This window comes from Halichoerus grypus, chromosome 11 (assembly GCF_964656455.1).
Source record: "Halichoerus grypus chromosome 11, mHalGry1.hap1.1, whole genome shotgun sequence".
Lineage (NCBI taxonomy): Eukaryota > Metazoa > Chordata > Mammalia > Carnivora > Phocidae > Halichoerus > Halichoerus grypus.
The window spans coordinates 56,394,669-56,415,816 of record NC_135722.1 but is presented as its reverse complement, the minus strand read 5'-3'; the positions used below and the strand labels follow the sequence as shown (position 1 = coordinate 56,415,816).

General features: G+C 38.0%; 1 protein-coding gene across 1 annotated transcript in view; it reads right to left on the bottom strand.

Moving 5' to 3' along the window:
• The window catches only part of AAMDC (adipogenesis associated Mth938 domain containing), a 39,759-nt gene that overhangs the window by 2,542 nt on the left and 16,069 nt on the right, over nt 1-21,148 (bottom strand). The window lies entirely within an intron of this gene.

Below are 21,148 nucleotides of genomic sequence, written 5' to 3'. Positions count from 1 at the left end.
AACAAGTGAATGAGTAGAAAGAGGGTGGGAGAAGAAAGCACTTGCACACCAAGCCAAAATTCAGACTGTGGAGAGACTCATAAGAATCTACCTTTTTCTGAGCTCCTTTCCCACTTAACTCAAAAAAACTTCTGTTGATGCTTTAAAACCTATCACTCCATAAAGTCTTGTCAGATTCTCCCAGGGATATTAAAGATAAGGTGTTTAATGACATTAATCCAACATTAAAGGATGGTGGCTTCTGAAATGCTTCCACTGCAGCAAATGGGAAAGTGGGAGTTTGGTAAATACCAGCCCAACTACTGGGCTTCACCTACTACGTATCTGTACAGGGATGACAGTCTCAGCACTGAAGCTCGGCGACAAAAGCTCTCCTTCCCGGATTTGTCTATCTCTATCCTTTCATTCAGTCAAGAGGTATTTACTGAACTTACTCTGTACCAGGCTCTATACTCAATACTGGAAATACTGAGATGAACCAAACAGTCCCTGGAGTTTTAGTCACTTAAGGTTAGTGACTGTGTGGAAATAGTTACAATAGGATGAGATAAAATAGAGTCGAGGGTCTCAGAAGAGCAAGTGAATAAATATGAGTGGGAAGTTGTCATGAATGACATGCTATTTTAATTGGGTCTTGAAGGATGAGCAGAAAGAACGATGCCTTGATGCAGTGCTTGTGGAAGGGGTACGTTCTAATCACAGTTAGCGATGGTATAAGGAAAGAATGGAAAATACCAGGAAGACAACAAATGTACCAAAGAAAGAAGAGTTTCTTAGTTTTGAAAGATGATAGAGGAGATAGGAATGAAATTTATATATTTATAAAGGTATAAGGAAAGTAAATGAGTCTTTTCATTGAATCCTGAAATATCTTGGGGCGCCTGGGTGGCTCAGTCGTTAAGCGTCTGCCTTCAGCTCGGGTCATGGTCCTAGGGTCCTGGGATCGAGCCCCGTATCGGGCTCCCTGCTCCGCGGGAAGCCTGCTTCTCCCTCTCCCACTCCCCCTGCTTGTGTTCCCTCTTTTGCTGTGTCTCTCTCTGTCAAATAAATAAATAAAATCTTAAAAAAAAAATCCTGAAATAACATGTTTATAGTTACAGTTTTCATAATACATCTATAGAAATTACTCCATGTGGTATCTATAGTGATCTTATAAAGTAGCACTAAAACATCCATTCTTGTTTTATAAATAAGGAGACTAAAGCTCACAAAATATATACACATTGGCCAAGATGACACAACTTTTAAGTGGTGGAGCTGGGATTTGAACTGAAACATGTTTAACTTTCAGTTTAATGAACTTCATTAGAATACTATAACCCAGGGAGCAACTTTTTTGAAACTTGAAAGAAATAAATCTACTGACCACATAGAGTTGTGCTTAGCCCAGTGCCTGGCCCACTGCACGTAGAATAATTGTTAGTTCAAGTGTGAACCTGAATCTTCCCTAGAACAATCTCTCTCTCTGTTTCTGTCTCTCTCTCACACATAAGCTAAAAAAACCCATAGAGGATACAGAATGGAATATTTGACAAATAGTTGATTAACCCCCCAAAAAGGAATGAAAAACATGAGATCAAACAGAAAGCAAACAGCAAGATGAAACTCTTAAACATAGCTATGTCAATAATAATATTGGACTAAAGAGTTTTATTTATTTATTTATTTATTTAAGATTTTATTTATTTATTTGACAGAGACACAGCGAGAGAGGGAACACAAGCAGGGGCAGTGGGAGAGGGGGAAGCAGGCTTCCTGTGGAGCAGGGGGCCGGGGCTCGATCCCGGGACCCTGGGACCATGACCTGAGCAGAAGGCAGACGCTTAACGACTGAGCCACCCCGGCGCCCCTAAAGAGTTTAAGGCAAAGATTGTCTGGATTAAAAAGCAAGATCCAACTAAACACTACTTACAAGGTAGGCACTTTAAATACAAAGACACAGGTTGAAAGTAAAAGGATGGAAAAAGACATAAAACACAAACACTAATAAGAAAGATGGTGTGGGGGCATATATATATTTTTTTAATTTTTTTTTTTTTTAAAGATTTTATTTATTCATGAGAGACAGAGAGAGAGAGAGAGGCAGAGGGAGAAGCAGGCTCCCAAGGAGCAGAGAGCCCAATGCGGGACTCAATTCCAGGACCCTGGGATCATGACCTGAGCCGAAGGCAGATGCTTAACCATCTGAGCCACCCAGGCGCCCTAATTTTTTTTTTTTTAAGAGAGAGGGGTGGAGGGGCAGAGGCAGAGGGAGCATCTTTAACAGGCTCCACACCTAGTGCAAAGCCCCATGTGGGCTCAATCTCATGGCCGCAAGATCATGACCTGAGCCAAAATCAAGAGTTGGATGCCCAACTAACTGGGCCACCCAGGAGCCCCTGGTATAGTTATATTAATATCAGATTGATCTGATATTAATCAGATAATATCAGATTAAGTAGACCTTAAGACAAAAAGTATTACTACAGATAGAGTGTCGTATCATGATGCTTAAAGGACCAATTCATCAACAAAAATATAACAACTCCAAATCTGTATACTGTTAGTAAAAGAGCTACAAAATATAAAGACAAAAATAACAGAACTAAGGGGAGAAATAGACAACACCACCCATTGCTGGAAATCTTAACAACTCTCTCTCAGTAATTGATAGAACAAATAGACAAAGAGTCCTTAAAGAAACGGAAGATTTGAGCAACACTATCAATTTGTCCTAATAGACATTTCTGGGTTACTACCCCCAATAACTGCAGAACACATATAGTTTCACGAGTACATGGAACATTCACTATGACAGAGTAAAATTTAGGCCATAATTTAAATGTCAGTAAATTTAAAAGAAATGAAATAATACAGAATATCTTACCTGACAAAATAAGATTTAATTGTTTACAATAAGATATTTAGAAAAGCCACAAAGTAACTGGAAACTGAACAAAGTATTTTTAACCAAAGGACAAAGGAAAAAATATATTAAAATTTGTGGAATACAGCTAAATATGCTTAGAGGGAAATTTATCACTTTAAATACTAATAGAAAAAAAATGGTCTAAAATCAATGGTCTAAGCTCCCACTTTAGAAAGCTAGAAAAAGAAAAGCAAATCATATCCAAAGTAAGTAGAAGACAGAAAATAATGAATATATGTGTACAGATTAATGAAATGGGAAACAATTCAGAAAATCAACAAGGTCAAAACTTGATTCTTTAAAAAGATGAATAAAATTTATAAAACCTTTGAAAGACTGATCAGGAAAAAAAGAGAAGACATAAATCATAAATATCAAAGAATTAAGGGGACATCACTATAGATCCTACAGATATTAGAATAAGAAAAAAATACTGGGAACAGCTTTACACTAATAAACATGGCAGATGAAATGGACAAATTCCTTGAGCAACACAATTTATTAAAAATACGTAAGAAATAGAAAATCTGAATAGTCCTATAGCTGTTAGAGATTGATTTTATAATTTATTTTTAAAAAAGACTTATTTAGGGGCACTTGGGTTGCTCACTCATTAAGTGTCTGCCTTCAGCTCAGGTCATATTCCCAGGGTCCTGGGATCAAGCCCCGCATTGGGCTCCCTACTCTGTGGAAAGCCTGCTTCTCCCTCTTCCACTCCCCCTGCTTGTGTTTCCCTCTCTCACCGTGTCTCTCTCTGTCAAATAAATAAATAAAATCTTTAAAAAAAAAAAAAAAAAAGACTTATTTTAGAGAGAGAGCATGCGTATACGAGCAGGGGGAGGGGTAGGAGGAGGGGTAGAGAGAATCCTCAAGCGGACTCCCTGCTGAGCAGGGAGCTGGATGTGGGGTTCAATCCCGGGACCCTGAGATCATGACCAGAGTAGAAATCATGAGCCGGCCACTTAACTGACTGAGCCACCCAGGCACCCCTCAACTTATAATAAAACCTTTCTAGGTTTTAAAGAAAAAATTCTAGGCACACATGACTTCTTTGGTGAATTTTCTTTTAAATATTTAATGAAAATCCTCAAGAAAACATTAACAAATCCAAGATTGGTTCAACATTGAAAAATCAATGTAGTTCACCATAAAGAAAAAAAAAGCATGTAAATTGTCTCAATTGATGCATAAAAAGCATTTAACCAAGTTAATGTATTTATAATTAAAAAAAACCAAAAACTCAGCAGGGGCACCTGGATGGCTCAGTCAGGTAAGGGTAAGTGTCTGTCTTCGGCTCAGGTTAGGATCCCAGGGTCCTGGGATCAAGCCCTGCATTGGGCTCCCTGCTCAGTGGGGAGCCTTGCTTCTTCCTCTCCCTCTGCTGCTCCCCGGCTTGTGCTCTCTCACTCTCTCTCTGTCTCTCTTTCAAATAAATAAAATCTTAAAAAAACAACAACAAAAAAAACTCAGCAAATGAAACTAGAAGGGAATCTTTTTTAGATAAAAGACATCCAAGAAAAATCTACAGCTAAACATCAAATATAATTTCCCCCAAAGACTGGATATAACGGGCATTAGCTAGACATTTATTTCCTTATTTTCTCTTGGATCTGTCCATTCCTCTCCATCTCCACTGCCACTACCCTGGTTTATGATGCCATTACTTCTTGTTTGGACTATTGCAGTAACTTTCTAATTGGTCCCCATAAAACCACTGTAGCTTTCCAATTATCCATTCTTCAAACTGTGGCCAGAGGAATCTTTTTAAAACACAAACCCATTTATGTCACCCCTCCACTTCAGAGCATTCAGTGACTTCTCAGTGCCCTTTAACAATAAATGTCAAACTCCTTAACATGGTCTGTAAGTTCCCAGCTTCTCTCCAGTATCACTGCATACCGCTTTCTTCATGTTCTGTATCATGCATGGCCGTCTATCAGTTCTTCAACCATAGCATGTTTTCTCTCACCACTGTTAAGATAAAACAAAAATCTACAGATTGGGAGAAGATATTTGCACATCATATATCCAACAAAGGACTTTATCCAGAATATATAAAGAACTCTGAAAACACAATACAAAAACAATCCAATTTTTATAAAAATAGGTGAAGTATTTGTTGTTTTTTTTTTTTTTTAAAGATTTTATTTATTTGAGAGAGAGGGAGAGTGAGAGGGAGAAGCAGACTCCCTGCTGAGCAGAGAGCCCGATGTGGGACTCGATCCCAGGACTCTGGGATCATGACCTGAGCCGAAGGCAGACGCTTAACCGACTGAGCCACCCAGGTGCCCCTAGGTGAAGTATTTGAACACACACTTTACCAAAGAAGATACATGGATGGCTATGAAGAACATGAAAAGGCACTCAATTATCATAAATCACCATGGAAACACATATTAAAACCATAATGAGGTATCAAATGCTGGTGAGGATATGAATTGGATCCATTGTATATAGCTAATGGAAGTGTAAAGCTGACTCTGGAAAACAGCTGGGCATTTTCTCAGTTAAACATACATTTATCACACACACACACAAAAATCCCCAAAAAAACCTACATTTATCACACGACTCAGCACATTTACACAAAAATATGTATACAAATGTGTACAGCAGCTTTTTTGGTGAAAGGAGAGGTTAAATTTTTTATTTCCTAGACTTTGAAGTAGCCTATCCCACTGTATATTTTCCCCCAGTTTGACTGAGATACAAATGATGTAAAGCATCATGTAAGTTTAAGGTACACAGCATAATGATCTAACTTAACATACTACTACAATAAGTTTACTTAACATCCATCATCTCATACAGATACCAAAAAAAAAAAAAAAAAAAGAAAGAAAAAAACACATTTTTCCTTGTGATGAAACTCTTGAGATTGACTCTCCTGACAACTTTCATATGGATCATACAGCAGTGTGAACTACAACCATTCAAAGAAGTCTTATTTGCAGTAGTCCCATGGAAACAACCCAAATGTTCACCAACTGGTGAATGGATAAACAGATTGTGTTATAATCCAACACTGGAATACCACTCAGCAATAAAAAAGGACCAAATTATTGATACAACAACATGAGAGAATCTAAAATGTATTATACTATGTGAAAAAACGAAGTCTCAAAAGACTATATACTTTATGATCTCATTCATATGACAAATAAATGGAACATGTGTATTATCAGGTCAATTGGCAAAATATTAATAGCATCTGTATATTAAATTGTACCAACGCTTATTTCCTGATTTTGATCACTGTATTGTGATTATGTAGAAGAATGTCCTTGTTTTTTGAGAACTACATACAGGTATATAGGAGTAAAGGGGTATAAGACCTACAATAGTTCAGAAAAAATATCTATTGATGGATAGTATCATAAAGAAAATATGATAAAATGTTAACATTTGGATCTCGGTAAAAATGAGAACTCTTTTCACTCTTCTTAAAACTTTTCAGTAAGTCTGAAATTATTTCAAAATAAATAATTTTTTTAAAAGTATATAGTACAGGCAGGTTACAGATTAGCAGGACGAGACCACATACAGGCACAAACACATACTCCCTGCTTCCTCATTTAGTTAGCCAAGGAAACAACACTTAAAAGAAGACAGGTGGCTACACCAAGCAGGGGCAGACGCAGCATATCTTTGCTGGTTTTCTCCATGGCTCTTGATTCCTTATGGAGTGTGCAAGTGCTGCTGACATTCTTCACCCAGTCAGTGAATGTTCCAGAGCTGAGAACAAAGCCAGTCTCTCTCACTAATACGCTTTTATATTCAGACTTACGTCATTAGCATCTTCCTAAGGAACTGACACTTAAGACTGTATGAGCCTACGCTTAAGGGACTATCAAAGAGCGTTCTAAGTTGGAACACCTGCATGTCAACGAGTGAACCAAACCGATCTGCAGTAAGAGTATAGTCCTCCTTTTGGGAGAAGATGCAGAGCTAGGGCCCCGGTGGCTCTGAACAGTACCTCTGCCTCAAGCTTTACTGTTCTCCACGAACACCACAGGAGATTGGGGGAGGATAGATTCTTTTTCTCTAACGTCATTTCCATTCATAGATGTTTAAAAGGCAAAATAAAAAAGGGGCTATTTTTTCACGTGATTACAATAATTGGTTCTTAAAGAAATGTAAGGGGATTAGATTAGATGCCTTTTTAGTTCAATGGGCCTGTGATCAATCCTAGAACCAGCCTGAGCTGCAGTTATGCTATACAGAACTTAAAATATTTTTCTGGGGCTATGACCAAGGTAAATATTTAATAGAATTACAAATCAGGATTGGAGAGCTTCACCTTCCTTAAGTAAACGCACTTAACTGAAATATCGAAAGATTGCTTCATCTAACAAAGAATCGCATCTACTTTGAGGAGCATCATGATTCCCAGACTCTAAGAGCTCACATTCTAGTATAAGGAAACAAGACCACTGCTCAAAATCAAGTGAAAGGTCAGTGAGAGTGCAAAACCATAATCCTTGGGAGATTCAGAGACTGAAGACAGTCGCAGCCCATCAGAGTCGCTGGATCAATGGAACTCAAGTGACAAATTTGGCTGCTGTGTGCTGTACTGCCCGCCCAGGGTGTCAGAGAGAGCAGTGAGAGATAACTCGGCAACAGCCTGTGGATCCAGGCATTGGGGGGTGATTACTCACAGCCTTGTGCAGAGGCCTGTGATTGGAGCATCGGCCTGTTATTGAGGTGTCCTCAACCTGTCACCAGCCCCTCCTCTGCTTCTTCCAATCCCTTGGGGCAAACCACTAAGGCTCTCTTCCCTGCGTGAGTGTCTGAGTCTGTTCCTCTTCTTTAAGAGGCTTTCCGTCACACTATGTGAGGTTGTAAAAGCTTATTGTTTTTTCTTGGGGGAAGACTATTAATTGTGGGAAAATGTCCAGCTAATAATAACGTCCATTATAGCAGCTAAACAACAGAGTGGCATCTTAGATGGCTGGCACATCTCCTCCTATTTTATGTTAAATATGAAGAGAAAACCTTCCTGAATTACACTTTCAAGGAAGCATTTCCTTCTGCTGAAATAAACGGTTAGTGGCAAAGCTGTTATCTGGCTGTGCTGCTGATAAAAGCAGATTCTGTGGGTGAAGGTTAAAGGATCTCTGGTCTCTGTCCCCTGTGGACCCTTCCTGAGTCACATTCTCATTATCGTTTGCCTGAATGAAGAGCCTCTTAAAAGACCTTCCCGTCTCTGCCAGGGCAGAGGCCTATTTGTGTTTTGTTTTTGTTTTTGGTGACACAGGCTACACTGGCAATCTGGCAAAGCCTGCGGCCCCCTTCTCAAAATAAAATTTTTAAATGCACAATATAAAATACATAGAACTGCAAGGACAACAGATTTTATACAACTAAAATGATCGAAATATGAAAAACAGATACGTGGTCCTGTAACATGCTTCTTTACTGGTTTAGAAGAGTGGAAATATCTTCCAAAAGCTCATGAACAGACTTGCCCTCAATCTCAGAGTGGCAAGTGACAGACTGCCAGTCCATTCTGCCTCCACCCGGGGTCATATGGCCGCCCAGCTAGACTCCACTTTCTGTTCTCTCTTGCAACTGGCTACGGCCGTGGGACTATGCTCTCACCAGTACAAGCTTCAGTGCAATATGAGCAGAAGAAAATGGGTCCATCTAGGTTTGGGCCTTAAAACACCGGGTGTGAGCTTTTCTTCTCTTTGACCTTCCTTTCGAGTTAGAATTCCAGCATGGCTACAACTAGTTGCCACCATTCAAATGCTCTACAGGATGGTGGAGCAACACAGAGAAAAAAAACAAGGGCCCCTGGCAGTACCCCCAGAGCTGTCCTCCCTGCCCCCAGCTCAGGCGGGCCACACTAATGTGAGAGAGAGAAATATATTTCTATCTTCTTTAAGCCACTAGATTTGGGGATTTCTATTACAGCAGCTTAGCCTTTAACCTAACTGATCCACAGACCCACGCCCAAACTAAACCATGACTGATTAGATGAATCATTTGGGGTAGAATAGATGTTAGGGAGTTAACTACACTAGACCCCAAGGGACTATGTCTTTTTTTTTTTTTTTAAGATTTTATTTATTTATTTGAGAGAGAGAGAGAGAGCACATGAGAGGGGGGAGGGTCAGAGGGAGAAGCAGACTCCCTGCTGAGCAGGGAGCCCGATGCGGGACTCGATCCCGGGACTCCAGGATCATGACCTGAGCCGAAGGCGGTCGCCTAGCCAACTGAGCCACCCAGGGGCCCGCAAGGGACTATGTCTTATATGCAGAATATACACCAGGGAGCCATAGAGACAGTCACCTTATGGGAATTCAACTATATGTTTTTAGAAAAAGAGAGCAGGAACCATTTAAATAGTAAGGGTAACTCAGCCATTCTACTCAAAGAGCATATACCGTGGATTGAAATGAGATAGCAGCCATGCTTCTGTTATTCCTTCTATCTCAATTTCCTAGTTGCTGCCTCCAGTGTGAACCTTTTGTCGCACCAAGTGTGTTTCTAGTGTTTAAACCTACAATGTTCATTTTTCATATAACATGGACCCTAAATGCAAGGGAACTACTTTATCTGGTCCTGTATAGAAGATGACATGTATGTTCTAAAATTAAGGGAATCTTCTGGAAGGATTTGACTATAAGCAGTTTTCATCGTTAAGTGCTAACTTTAAAATTTAATCCCTGAATAAGATTCAAGTCTACCATATTAGTCTTAAAGTGATAGGATCTAAGGCTTGGAGGGGCCTTATATGTCTATCTAGCCCCAACTACCTATATGATAGAACCTCCTGTAAAAATAAATGTTGGTAGATATTGGTGACCAATTGAGGTGCTCTTCCCATGATTCTACTCTAGCATTTCCCCCCACAATTCTATGTCTATGTACATATTTTCCCTGCTCATTCCCTTGTTTACCCAGGAAACATCCCCTTCAAGAATCAGGTCAAAGATCACACCTTCTGTGAATACTCCCCTAAATCACTCAGGCAGTCTTAGGTGCTCCTTCCTTTCTGTTCCCATTGTAACTCTTTTGGTTCATATACTATATAGCACTACAATGTTCTCTTTGCTTAATTCCCCCATACAGCTCCTTGAAGGTAGAGACAGGTGATTTATCTGTAAATTAGGCTTTGAGACAATGCTTGGCACCCCATAAGCAATTCCTATATATTTTAAAATTTGAATTATGACAGTACATGCTAAATTCATTTTTGGATGCTGGATTAATTTGTTTGAGCTCCAAAAGAGGATTCTGAAAGACTGAAAAATCACCAGAGTCCGTCCTTTCATTCTCAGTAGCTTCCATCTTCTATTCTGTTTTTCAACTTTGACTAGAATAAAGAAAGCAATAGAAAATGCGTTCATTTTTACTAACAATTTTAATCAATTCCACATTTCAAAATTGGCCTTCTCATAAATTGTTGGTAATACCAATACATAACACAAATTCTATAAAGGGGAATTTGGCAATATCTAATCAGTCTACATTTACCTTTATACTTTAACCAGCAATCCTAGTTCTAAGAATTTACCCTGAAGATACACCTCCAACAAAACAAAAAACCATATATATATACAAGGTTATTCATTGTAGCACTATATATAATAGCAAAATATTGAAAGCAATCTAAGTGCCCATCCATAGGATAAACTGGATAAACAATATCACATTCACATAGTGCATTACTCTGCAGCTGTATAAAAGAAAAAAATATCTCTATGAACAGATACCCTGATTTTCATTATATATTAAGTGACAGAAAAAAAAAAAAAGAGCAAGGTATGCTACCTTTTGTGTAAGAAGGGAGTTATAAGAAAAAAATGTATGCATGTATGTGGGTGTGTATTTGTGTGTATTTGCTTATTTTTTCAAAAAAATACAGAATAGATAAACCATAAACTAATAAAAATCATTACTGACCTATTGGAGTGAAGGAGGTATGGGATGGAAGAGATAGGGAAAGGAGTAAAACTTTTCTAAGTGTACCTTGTTAAATAATTGTTTTGACTTTTGAACCATGTACATGTTTTATATATTCAAAAAAACTTAATCACAAAGACAGGATGTAGGGGGACACTTAAAACAGTATGCCAACAGAAACAAATGAACTCAATTGTATCAAATTGATGATACAACAAAAAGAAAAGATAAATGAAGTTAACTTTTTGAGTGTTCTGACTGTAGGCCTAAATGGGACGTGTTTCAAGTACAAAAATACCTATAAAGATCTTGAATTTTATTCTGTGATCTTGATATTGGTAGTGATATTGGTGTAGTGGTTTCAGAACTGTTCTGTGTGTATCGTAGAGCACAGCAAATAAGTAATTACATTGATGGGGTTTGGAATTAGGGTTCTCTGTGTGAGAAGAAAGGCACAGATATGGAATGGGGGGATAAAAGAATCTTGAGGTGCTGGATGAAACTGGAGGTATCATTATGAACTCATTTTATACACACACACACACACACACACACTTTATGGCTCTGTATACTGAAAGGGTATTGATGGAGTGACATCTCAGTGACAATGAGCACACCTAATACCCAGCTCTTGATTTCTAGATACCATTCTTCACTAAAAGGAACCAGGGCTCCTTGAAGAAATGGCTGATATATATATATCTTGCTGGGCCAAAAAACAAAGGCAGTGGTAAAAAACTGATGGGAACATGTCAAAAGAACACTGGCCAAATTTGGGACAATTTAAACCTCAAAAATATTACTAATGGCAGTGAATTAAAACATTACCTAATTCTATTTAAGCAGCTATAACAAAAGGCCACCAACTGAGTAGCTTATAAACAATAGGAATTTATTTCTCACAGTTCTGGAGGCTAGAAATCCATGATCATAGACTGAGTTTTTTTTTTAATTGTTATGTTAATCCCCATACATTACATCATTAGTTTTAGATGTAGTGTTCCATGATTCATTGTGTATAACATCCAGTGCTCCATGCAGAATGTGCCCTCCTCAATACCCATCACCAGGCTAACCCATCCTCCCACCCCCCTCCCCTCTAGAACCCTCAGTTTGTTTTTCAGAGTCCATTGTCTCTCATGGTTCGTCTACCCCTCCGATTTCCCCCCCTTCATTCTTCCCCTCCTGCTACCTTTTTTTTTTTCCTTAACATATATTGCATTATTTGTTTCAGAGGTACAGATCTGTGATTCAACAGTCTTGCACAATTCACAGCGCTTACCAGAGCACATACCGTCCCCAGTGTCTATCACCCAGTCACCCCATCCCTCCCACCACCACCCCCCACTCCAACAACCCTCAGTTTGTTTCCTGAGATTAAGAATTCCTCATATCAGTGAGGTCATATGATACATGTCTTTCTCTGATTGACTTATTTTGCTCAGCGTAACACCCTCCAGTTCCATCCACATCGTTGCAAATGGCAAGATCTCATTCCTTTTGATGGCTGCATAATATTCCATTGTATATATATACCACCTCTTCTTTATCCATTCATCTCATAGACCGAGTTTTTGTGAAGTCCTTCCTGGTTCAGAGCCGGTGCCTTCTCTATTCTCATGTGGTGGAAGGGATCTTTCTGCAGCCTCTTTTCTAAGGCACTAATCCCATTCATGAGGGCTACACCCTCATGACTTAAGCACCCAAAGATGCCACCTCCTGATGCCATCCTCTTTAGGTGTTAGGATTTCAACATATGAATTTGGGGGAGACACACACATTCCGAACATAGCATACATTAAATTAAAAAAGATAATAGGAGCCCATAGTGATACTAAAAATGGTAGGAGTGGCCAAAGGAAAGCTTATCTTTACAGAAGAATCCAGCTAATGAATGTAGAAGGAATGACAGAAACATCATCATTTTGCAACCACTAATTTAGTAAAGTCAGGCAAAGATCAGTGGTCAATGCTAAAACCACTGGCTGAAAAGGTTGCTGGGGAACAAGATGTTATAAAGTTTCAAATTATTACTCTACAGATTACTTACTGATTACAAATGGAAAAATGTACCTTTACCACCATCTTACCCACATGATCACACATAACCTCATCAGTACCTGGGCAAACTGACTTTACATTGCCTCCAGATATGATACATTGAAGATATAACCACCTGTGAAGCATTCATGCCAAAAATTATTAACTTGCATCTAATCATGATAGAAAAAAATTGGATAAATCTAAATTGTAGACCGTTCTACAAAACACTGGCCTGGACACTTCAAAAATACCCATGTCATAAAAGAGAAAAAATGGGAAGCAACTGGTTTTTGATTAACAGACTAAAGAACATGACAACAGCAACAACAACAAAAAAGTAACATCACAACAAAATGCAGAGCATGACCCTTGATTGGATCTTGGAGTGACAAGGAAAGTCATAAAACATATTATTTTATTGGAACAATTCTTATAATTTGACTATGGAATTGATGTTATTTAATATTATATCAATGCTGAGTTTCTTGAGTATAATTTTATGATAATGTCTGGTAGAATGGCTTTGTTTTAGTAGATACATGCTGCAGTATTTAGGGTTCATATGAAGTATCAAGTGTCACAATGTCAGTAACTTTCAAATGATTCAGCAAAAATAATTATCGAAAAAGGGAGAAGGAGAGGGGTAGTGTGTATGCCAGAGGGAGACAAATAAAGTAAATGTGGCAGAATGTTAACAACTGGTGAGTGTAGATTGATGGTATACAAGTGCTTATTTTTTTTTTTCCAATTTGTTATGTAAGTGTGAAAATTTTCAAAATTTAAAAAAAGGGGAAGAGGTTCAACATAGAAGAAGCTCAACATAGGCCTTCTGTTGTCAACCAGGTTTACAAGGTGAATGGGAAAACAAAAGCAAAAGCAAACAAATGCAAGAGCTGAAAGGGTTAGGAATAGCTCAGCACATCTATCTTTCCTTAGGTAGCACTACCCTGAGCACCAGACCCTCTGGTCTGGTCAATTCTACAACTTTCTGAGAACTATGTCAACTCTATACCTATTGCCTGTATTATATATAAAAATAAAACCACAAAACCAACAAAAGTTATAGAGGACATTTTTGGGACTTCAGGGGAAATTTGAAGATAGACTATATATTAGATAGTACTATTTTACCAAAGATAATCTTATTTATGATAATGATATTGTAGCTATGTAGGAGAATGTTCATGTTCTTAGGAGAGAAATGGGGGCACCTGGGTGGCTTAGTTGTTAAGCATCTGCCTTCGGCTCAGGTCATGATCCCGGGGTTCTGGGATCGAGCCCCACATCAGGCTCCCTGCTCGGCAGGAAGCCTGCTTCTCCCTCTCCCACTCCCCCTGCCTGTGTTCCCTCTCTTGCTGTATATCTCTCTGTCAAATAAATAAAATATTTTAAAAAAAGAAAAAGGAAAGAAATGCTGAAATATGATATCTGACATTTACTCTCAAATGATTCTGGGGTGGGGAGGAAGTGTGTGTGTGTGTGTGTGTGTGTGTGTGTGTGTTTAGAGAAAAAAATATGGTAATTGTTATACTTGAGAGTATTAGATTAAGGGTATAGGGGAGGGATGCCTGGGTGGCTCAGTTGGTTAAGCATCTGCCTTCAGCTTGGGTCGTGATCCTGGGGTCCTGGGATCGAGTTCTGCATTGGGCTCCCTGCTTGGCGGGGAGCCTGCTTCTCCCTCTGCCCCTCCCCTTGCTTGCGCTTGCTCTCTATTTCTCTCTCTCTCTCTCTGACAAATAAATAAATAAAATCTTCTTTTTTAAAAAAAAGGGTGTAGGGGAATTTATTGTGCTATTCATATGTAGGTTAAACATTTTTCAAAATTAAAAGCTGGAGTAAAGTCCTTGGGTAATTGGTTTGGCTTTTGTTTTTTTTTTAAGATTTTATTTATTTATTTATTTATTTGAGAGAAGGGGGAGAGGCAGAGGGGGAGGGAGAGAGACAAGCAGACTCCACACTGAGTGCGGAGCCTGACGTAAGGCTCAGTCTCAGAACCCTGAGATCTGACCTGAGCTGAAATGAAGAGTGGGATGCTTAACCGACTGAGCCACCCAGGTGCCCCAGTTTGGCTTTCTTTTAATTTTAAACTTGTGTTATATTTTCCTTCTTGACTCCTTTCACCCTAATAAAAGAATATATAAATGAATGACCCATGTATGTTTCCACATAGAAAAGTCTTCTCCCATAAGACAATTTTGCTTTAGGATAGAAATGAGCAAGGACAGTATGAGACAGTAGAAAAGTATGGGCTTTAGAGTAGGACTCAGGTTCAAATCTTAGTTCCAAAAATGATGAGTTGTGTGATCCTGGAAAAGCTGTATTTGACCACACACATAATAGCTGTTTAATGATTGGTAGCGATTTGGAAGGAGGTAGTAGTATTTAGTATTATTTAACAATAGTATTTAGTATTGTTATTTTAAGAACAGTAGTTGAAGACAATAGATTTTCTTGATATTTCCATTATGTAATGATGATAAAATGTGTCTCTTATTTATTTATTTAGATTTATTTATTTAAAGAGAGAGAGAGAGCACAAGTGGGAAGGGCAGGGAGAGGGAGAAAGAATCCCAAGCAGACTCTGCACCAAGCCTGGAGCCCAAAGTAGGGCTCGATTCCACAACCCCAAGATCACAACCTGAGCCAAAACCAAGAGTCAGACATTCAACTGACTGCACCACCTAGGCACCCCCAAATCTTCCCGTTTTAAACTAATTAAAAAGGAATCACAACAAGCGGCACCTGGGTGGCTCATTCGGTTAAGCATCCGACTCTTGGTTTTGGCTCAGGTGGTGATCTCAGGGCTGTGGGATCGAGCCCCACTTGGGGCTCCTCATGGAGTCTGCTTGTCCCTCTCCCTCCCACTCTCTGCCCCCTGCTCCCGTCCCTTTCCCTCCCTCTGCTAGTGCTCTCTCTCTCTCTCAAATAAATAAATAAAATCTTAAATTAAAAAAAAGGAATCACAATGTGATTCCTCAGAGGGAATGTCACGAAGAATAAAAAAGGAATGTTTAATGATATCTATAACGACAAATTAAATGCAGCAAACATCTATTGAGATCCCACTTTACAGACAGGCACTGTGCTGAAATGCATAGCTCTTGCCATTAGGGAGTTCACCACTTAATGAGGGAAACAGATAAATACACACTCATTATAATACAGGTGGACTGCACAAAGTGCTATAATAGAGGCACAAAGTATTACAGAAATACTGAGAAGAGAGTTAGCAGCTCATTCTCACAAGGATTGTCAGGAAGTGCTTCAGAGAGGAGATAATACAAAGGCTAAGAATTGAAGGATATATAAGATTTCATCAGGTATAAAGGGAAGCAGGTAATTCCAAGTAAAGGAAAATGGTTTTAGCAAAGGTACAAAGGAATGAAAGATCATGGTAAATTTGTAAGGGAGTAAGTATTTGGTATGGAATAACTAGGTCTTCGGGTGTGTTTTAAATATAGGAGATGTGATTGAAGGGAAATTTTGGAACCGTATCACTAAAAATTCAAGTATTTACTATGTAAAAGGCACTGTGGTAGAAGCTTTACAAAGATGAACATATTTAGTATTCACAGCAACCCCATGAAGTATATTATTTTCCAGGTCCCACCCCCAAGAGATTCTGATTGAGTAGGTGGGAGATAAAGAACATGCATTTTAAACAAGCACTCTAGGTGATTGTGATGCAAGAGATTCATGAATGACACTGAGAAATACTGACTGAGAGAAAAGAATGAATTTGCATGAAGGCAAGTTGCATACATTTAAAAAATTTATTCTTCCCAACTCATGCCATACTCTTACATCAACCTATGACAAACAGATATTATTATTCTCCTTTTACAGATGATGAAAATGAGGCACAGAAAGGCTAAATAACTTGTTTAAGGTTACCTAGCTAAAATGTGACAGTGCCTGGACTTATGAATCTAAATGTCTACTACATATCTCTATCCAGAAGCCCTAATATAAATTCAGGTTCAACATACTCCAGTTTCTCAACTCAGCCTTTCCCCCAAACACAAACACATTAATTCCTGCTCTGATATACCCAATCTCAATGAACAGCCCACCATGTACCCATTTATCCATGCTAGAATTCTCCCTCGCCTGCTAAATCTAGTAAATCACCTTATCCTGTCAATTTCACCTTCTAAATAGTTTTCAACAGTCTCATTTCCACCCACACTACTACTGACTTAACAATAACACCTTCATTTACTGAGTGCCTACATCACATCCAGCACAGTACATTAATCCTTAGATCAATTCTGCGAAGTAGGCAATGTTATCGTCTCCATTATATCAGTGAGGACTCCATGGCTTTGATTCCATGTCCTTTTGCCTCTATATAGGTGAGCTCCAGATCAACACCTCGGTTTTTCCTCTATCTTTGCCAGCCCTTAATCCCTCCAACTAGAACATTTAGTCTTCGAGAATACCTCCTCTTGCTTATTCTACTGACAAATAAAACTTTAAAGATAAAAACTAAACTTATGCCAACCCTTTCCCATTTTCCTATTATCATCAATCATACCTCCTCAGTGTTATAGGGTTTTTTATTTTCAGTTTTGTAGTTTTTAATCTTAAAGTTTGTAAGAGAATTATGATGTAATAGGAAGGAATGGGAAATAAAGTTAGAATATGACCTGGGTTTACTATTTGATTTCACTTTTTTTTTTTTAGCTCTGTGTCTATGCAAGTTATATAACTTCTCTGTCCTTAATTTTCCTTAAATAAAGGATAAGGTTAATAGGAATATTAATTCATACAGTCCTATGTGGGAAAAGTACACTATATAGTGTTAAATCCATTTTTGAGGAGGAAGAAAATCTCTTCAATGTGGCACACACATATATCTTACAGCCATAATCTGGATAATCTTTGTCAGACACATCAGTCTCCTGCATAAATATCTCAAGTGGCTATGCCTTGTCCATTGAATAAGATGTAAACTCAACTCTGCAGACATTCTGTCAATCATACTACTGCCTACTCTTACACCTCTCTAGCTTCACTCTATAAAATAATCCAATGGAGTCATTTGGCTAACAAGCATTATGTCTTCTTATTCCTCAGCCTTCTCTCATTCTGCCCCTTCTATATCTCAATGCCCTCCCATTCCTTTAACCAATCCGGGTATATTCCTTTTTTTAAGATCAAGGTTGGTAACTAACAAACAACTAGATGTCTGGACCAAAACAATGAGTACATGTGGTTCAAAACCAAGGCATGAACAAAGAGAATGTGCTGGAATTCTCTTTTTCTGTGGAGCCCAATTATGTAGGTATGACTGTTTACTATGCAGATTATGTAGGTGTAATTGTTTATAATGTGATAAACTATAAAACTTGAGAAAAGTTTTCTTAAACAAAATGCCTACAAATGCTGGATAAAAATAAACATCCCTTGAAATGCTTAGCTGAGCTCACAAAGGAAAGGGAAATTCCCAGAGGCCAAAAGTGAAGAGATAGTTGAAAATCAGAATGGTCAACTGACACTGAAGTAACACTGGGGCATTTGTTATTCTTATAGTCCTTTTTTTTTAATTGTAATTTTTAATGAGAAATTTTATCATTGGATGTATATGTCACATAGAACGTGATACTCTAGAAAAAAGAGAAGTATGAAATCATTTTGTTTACAAATTACATACATTTGGAGTTATACTAATCTATTCATATGCTAAGATTTTCAATATTCAACTATTTTTTCATTTATGTAATTCATATAATTTCTTTTTTAAAAATTAACATATAATGTATTATTTGTTTCAGGGGTACAGGTCTGTGATTCAACAGTCTTACACAACACCCAACACTCACCACAACACATACCCTCCCCAATGTCCATCACCCAGCCCCCCCCCCCCCCCCGCTCCCCTTCAGCAACCCTCAGTTTGTTTTCAAAGATTAAGAGTCTCTTATGGTTTGTCTCCCTCTCTGGTTTCATCTTGTTTCATTTTTTCCTCTCTTCCCCTATGATCCTCTGCCTTGTTTCTCAAATTCCTCATATCAGTGAGATCATATGATAATTGTCTTTCTCCGATTGACTTATTTCACTTAGCATAATATACTCTAGTTCCATCCATGTCATTGCAAATGGCAAGATTTCATTTTTTTGATGGCTGTAATATTCATTGTGTATATATATACCACATCTTCTTTACTCATTCATGTGTTGATGGACATCTGGACTCTTTCCATAGTTTGGCTATTGAGGACATTGCTGCTATAAACATGGGGGTGCAGGTGCCCCTTAGGATCACTACATTTGTATCTTTGGGGTAAATACCCAGTAGTGCAATTGCTGGGTCGTAGGGTAGCTCTATTTTCAACTTTTTGAGGAACCTCCAAGCTGTTTTCCAGAGTGGCTGCATCAGTTTCCATTCCCACCAACAGTTTAGGAGGGTTCCCCTTTCTCCGCATCCTCGCCAACATCTGTTCTTTCCTGACTTGTTAATTGAAGAGACACTCTGAGACTAGGAGATAAGACTTGAGCAAGGTGGGACAATGGAACTGTGACACCCCTCCCAAATGTGCAGAGTGCCCTTCTTAAACCCATCTTCAATAAAATAATTGACCAAAAAAATCCAGGAAAAGGACAAGGAAACCTGTCTGCCTCAGCCAGCTGGGGCTCTGTGTGGGGAAAAATGTGTCCCTTGAGAATTTATAATCACAAACTTGCCTACACATCACTTTGCAGTTCAAATGTACACTATCAGCCTGATCTGGGAAGCCCCCAGTCAGGAAATTAACTAAAAGCTGTCCCATATTGAGAGTAATGTAGGATGCCGAGAAGAAACAAATATGTCTTTGACAGGACAAATGTCAAAAAGGACATAGTCAGACCATTCAGGATTCCCACAGATAAAAAATTACTGTCAACTAGAACACCCAGAAAAATTAGAATTAATAAATGAGAACCTTTTCAGACAAGCAAAAATGGAGTTTATCAACAGACCTTCACTAAAGGAATCTGCAAGGATATCAACTAAAAAAAAAAGAAAGAAAGAAATTGATCCACAATTGATCCAAGTTGCAAGAAGGAGTGATAAGCAAGGAAATTGGTATACATGTGGGTAAATAAAAGCAAACACTGATTGTAATGATTAAAAAACAAAGTATCTTAATTAAATAAGAAAGTAAGAAAATATCTATTTTTAAAGGAACTGAATTATTGGATAACAATAACGTGTAAGATGGAAGGGAAGTGTTGAGAGGAAAGTGTACTGAGGTAAAGATAAGAATTAATTTTAGACTTTAAGATTTTATTAGGATGAACTATATGAAATTCCTAAATCCAACTCTTTATCTATAAAATATTGTCAATCTCATGTGGTTCAACCTAATATATTACAATTTTAAAGATAACCACTAAGTGAATAGAAATAAAATGCACACCTTCCAGAAGAAGAGACAAAAGTGGAATAAAACCTCAATACAAAAAAAAGTGGACAATAGATGATACCATTAATATAAAAATTTGAATATGAAGAACAATACAAAATATGGGTTGTGGATACAGATAGATATTTGAAAAGTATAAAGGAAATTCAGGATACTGATAAGGGTGGAGAGAAAGAGATCAAACTTCTAAGATTTTATTTTTAAAACTGGAATATGAGTACACAGGTCTATTATTCTTTATAATTTGCAATGAATTAAACTTCTTATGTTTAATAATAAAATTTTTAAAGCCATAAAAAATTTTTTACAGCCATAAAGTTACAAAGACAAAAAACAAAACAAAACAAAAAAACCCAATATGTAGTGTTTCCCAATTTCTGTGGTGTAAAACACTCCCACCATGTTTAAGATACCAATGTGACATCATTGAATGCAGAGTTAATAAGAGATGTACAGGGGCGCCTGGGTGGCTCAGTCGTTAAGCGTCTACTTTCAGCTCAGGTCATGATCCCGGGGTCCTGGGATAGAGCCCTGCATCAGGCTCCCTGCTTTGTGGGAAGCCTGCTTCTCCCCTCCCACTCCCTCTGCTTGTGTTCCCTCTCTCACTGTGTCTCTCTCTGTCAAATAAATAAATAAAATCTTTAAAAAAAATAAGAGATGTACAGTAGCACATATATACTATTTTCACCATACAGATAACAATGGATGTAAATAATTTCAAAAGCATAGAATGTAGTAAAATAATTAGGAATAATGAATTTTAAATATATTACCTGTGTCTTAAATGATTTATTTAAGTAAATTTATATAATTTAAAATATGTGTCTAAAAACTGGCTTACAAAATTCCTGAAAATTTAACAATCAATTCTCACAAG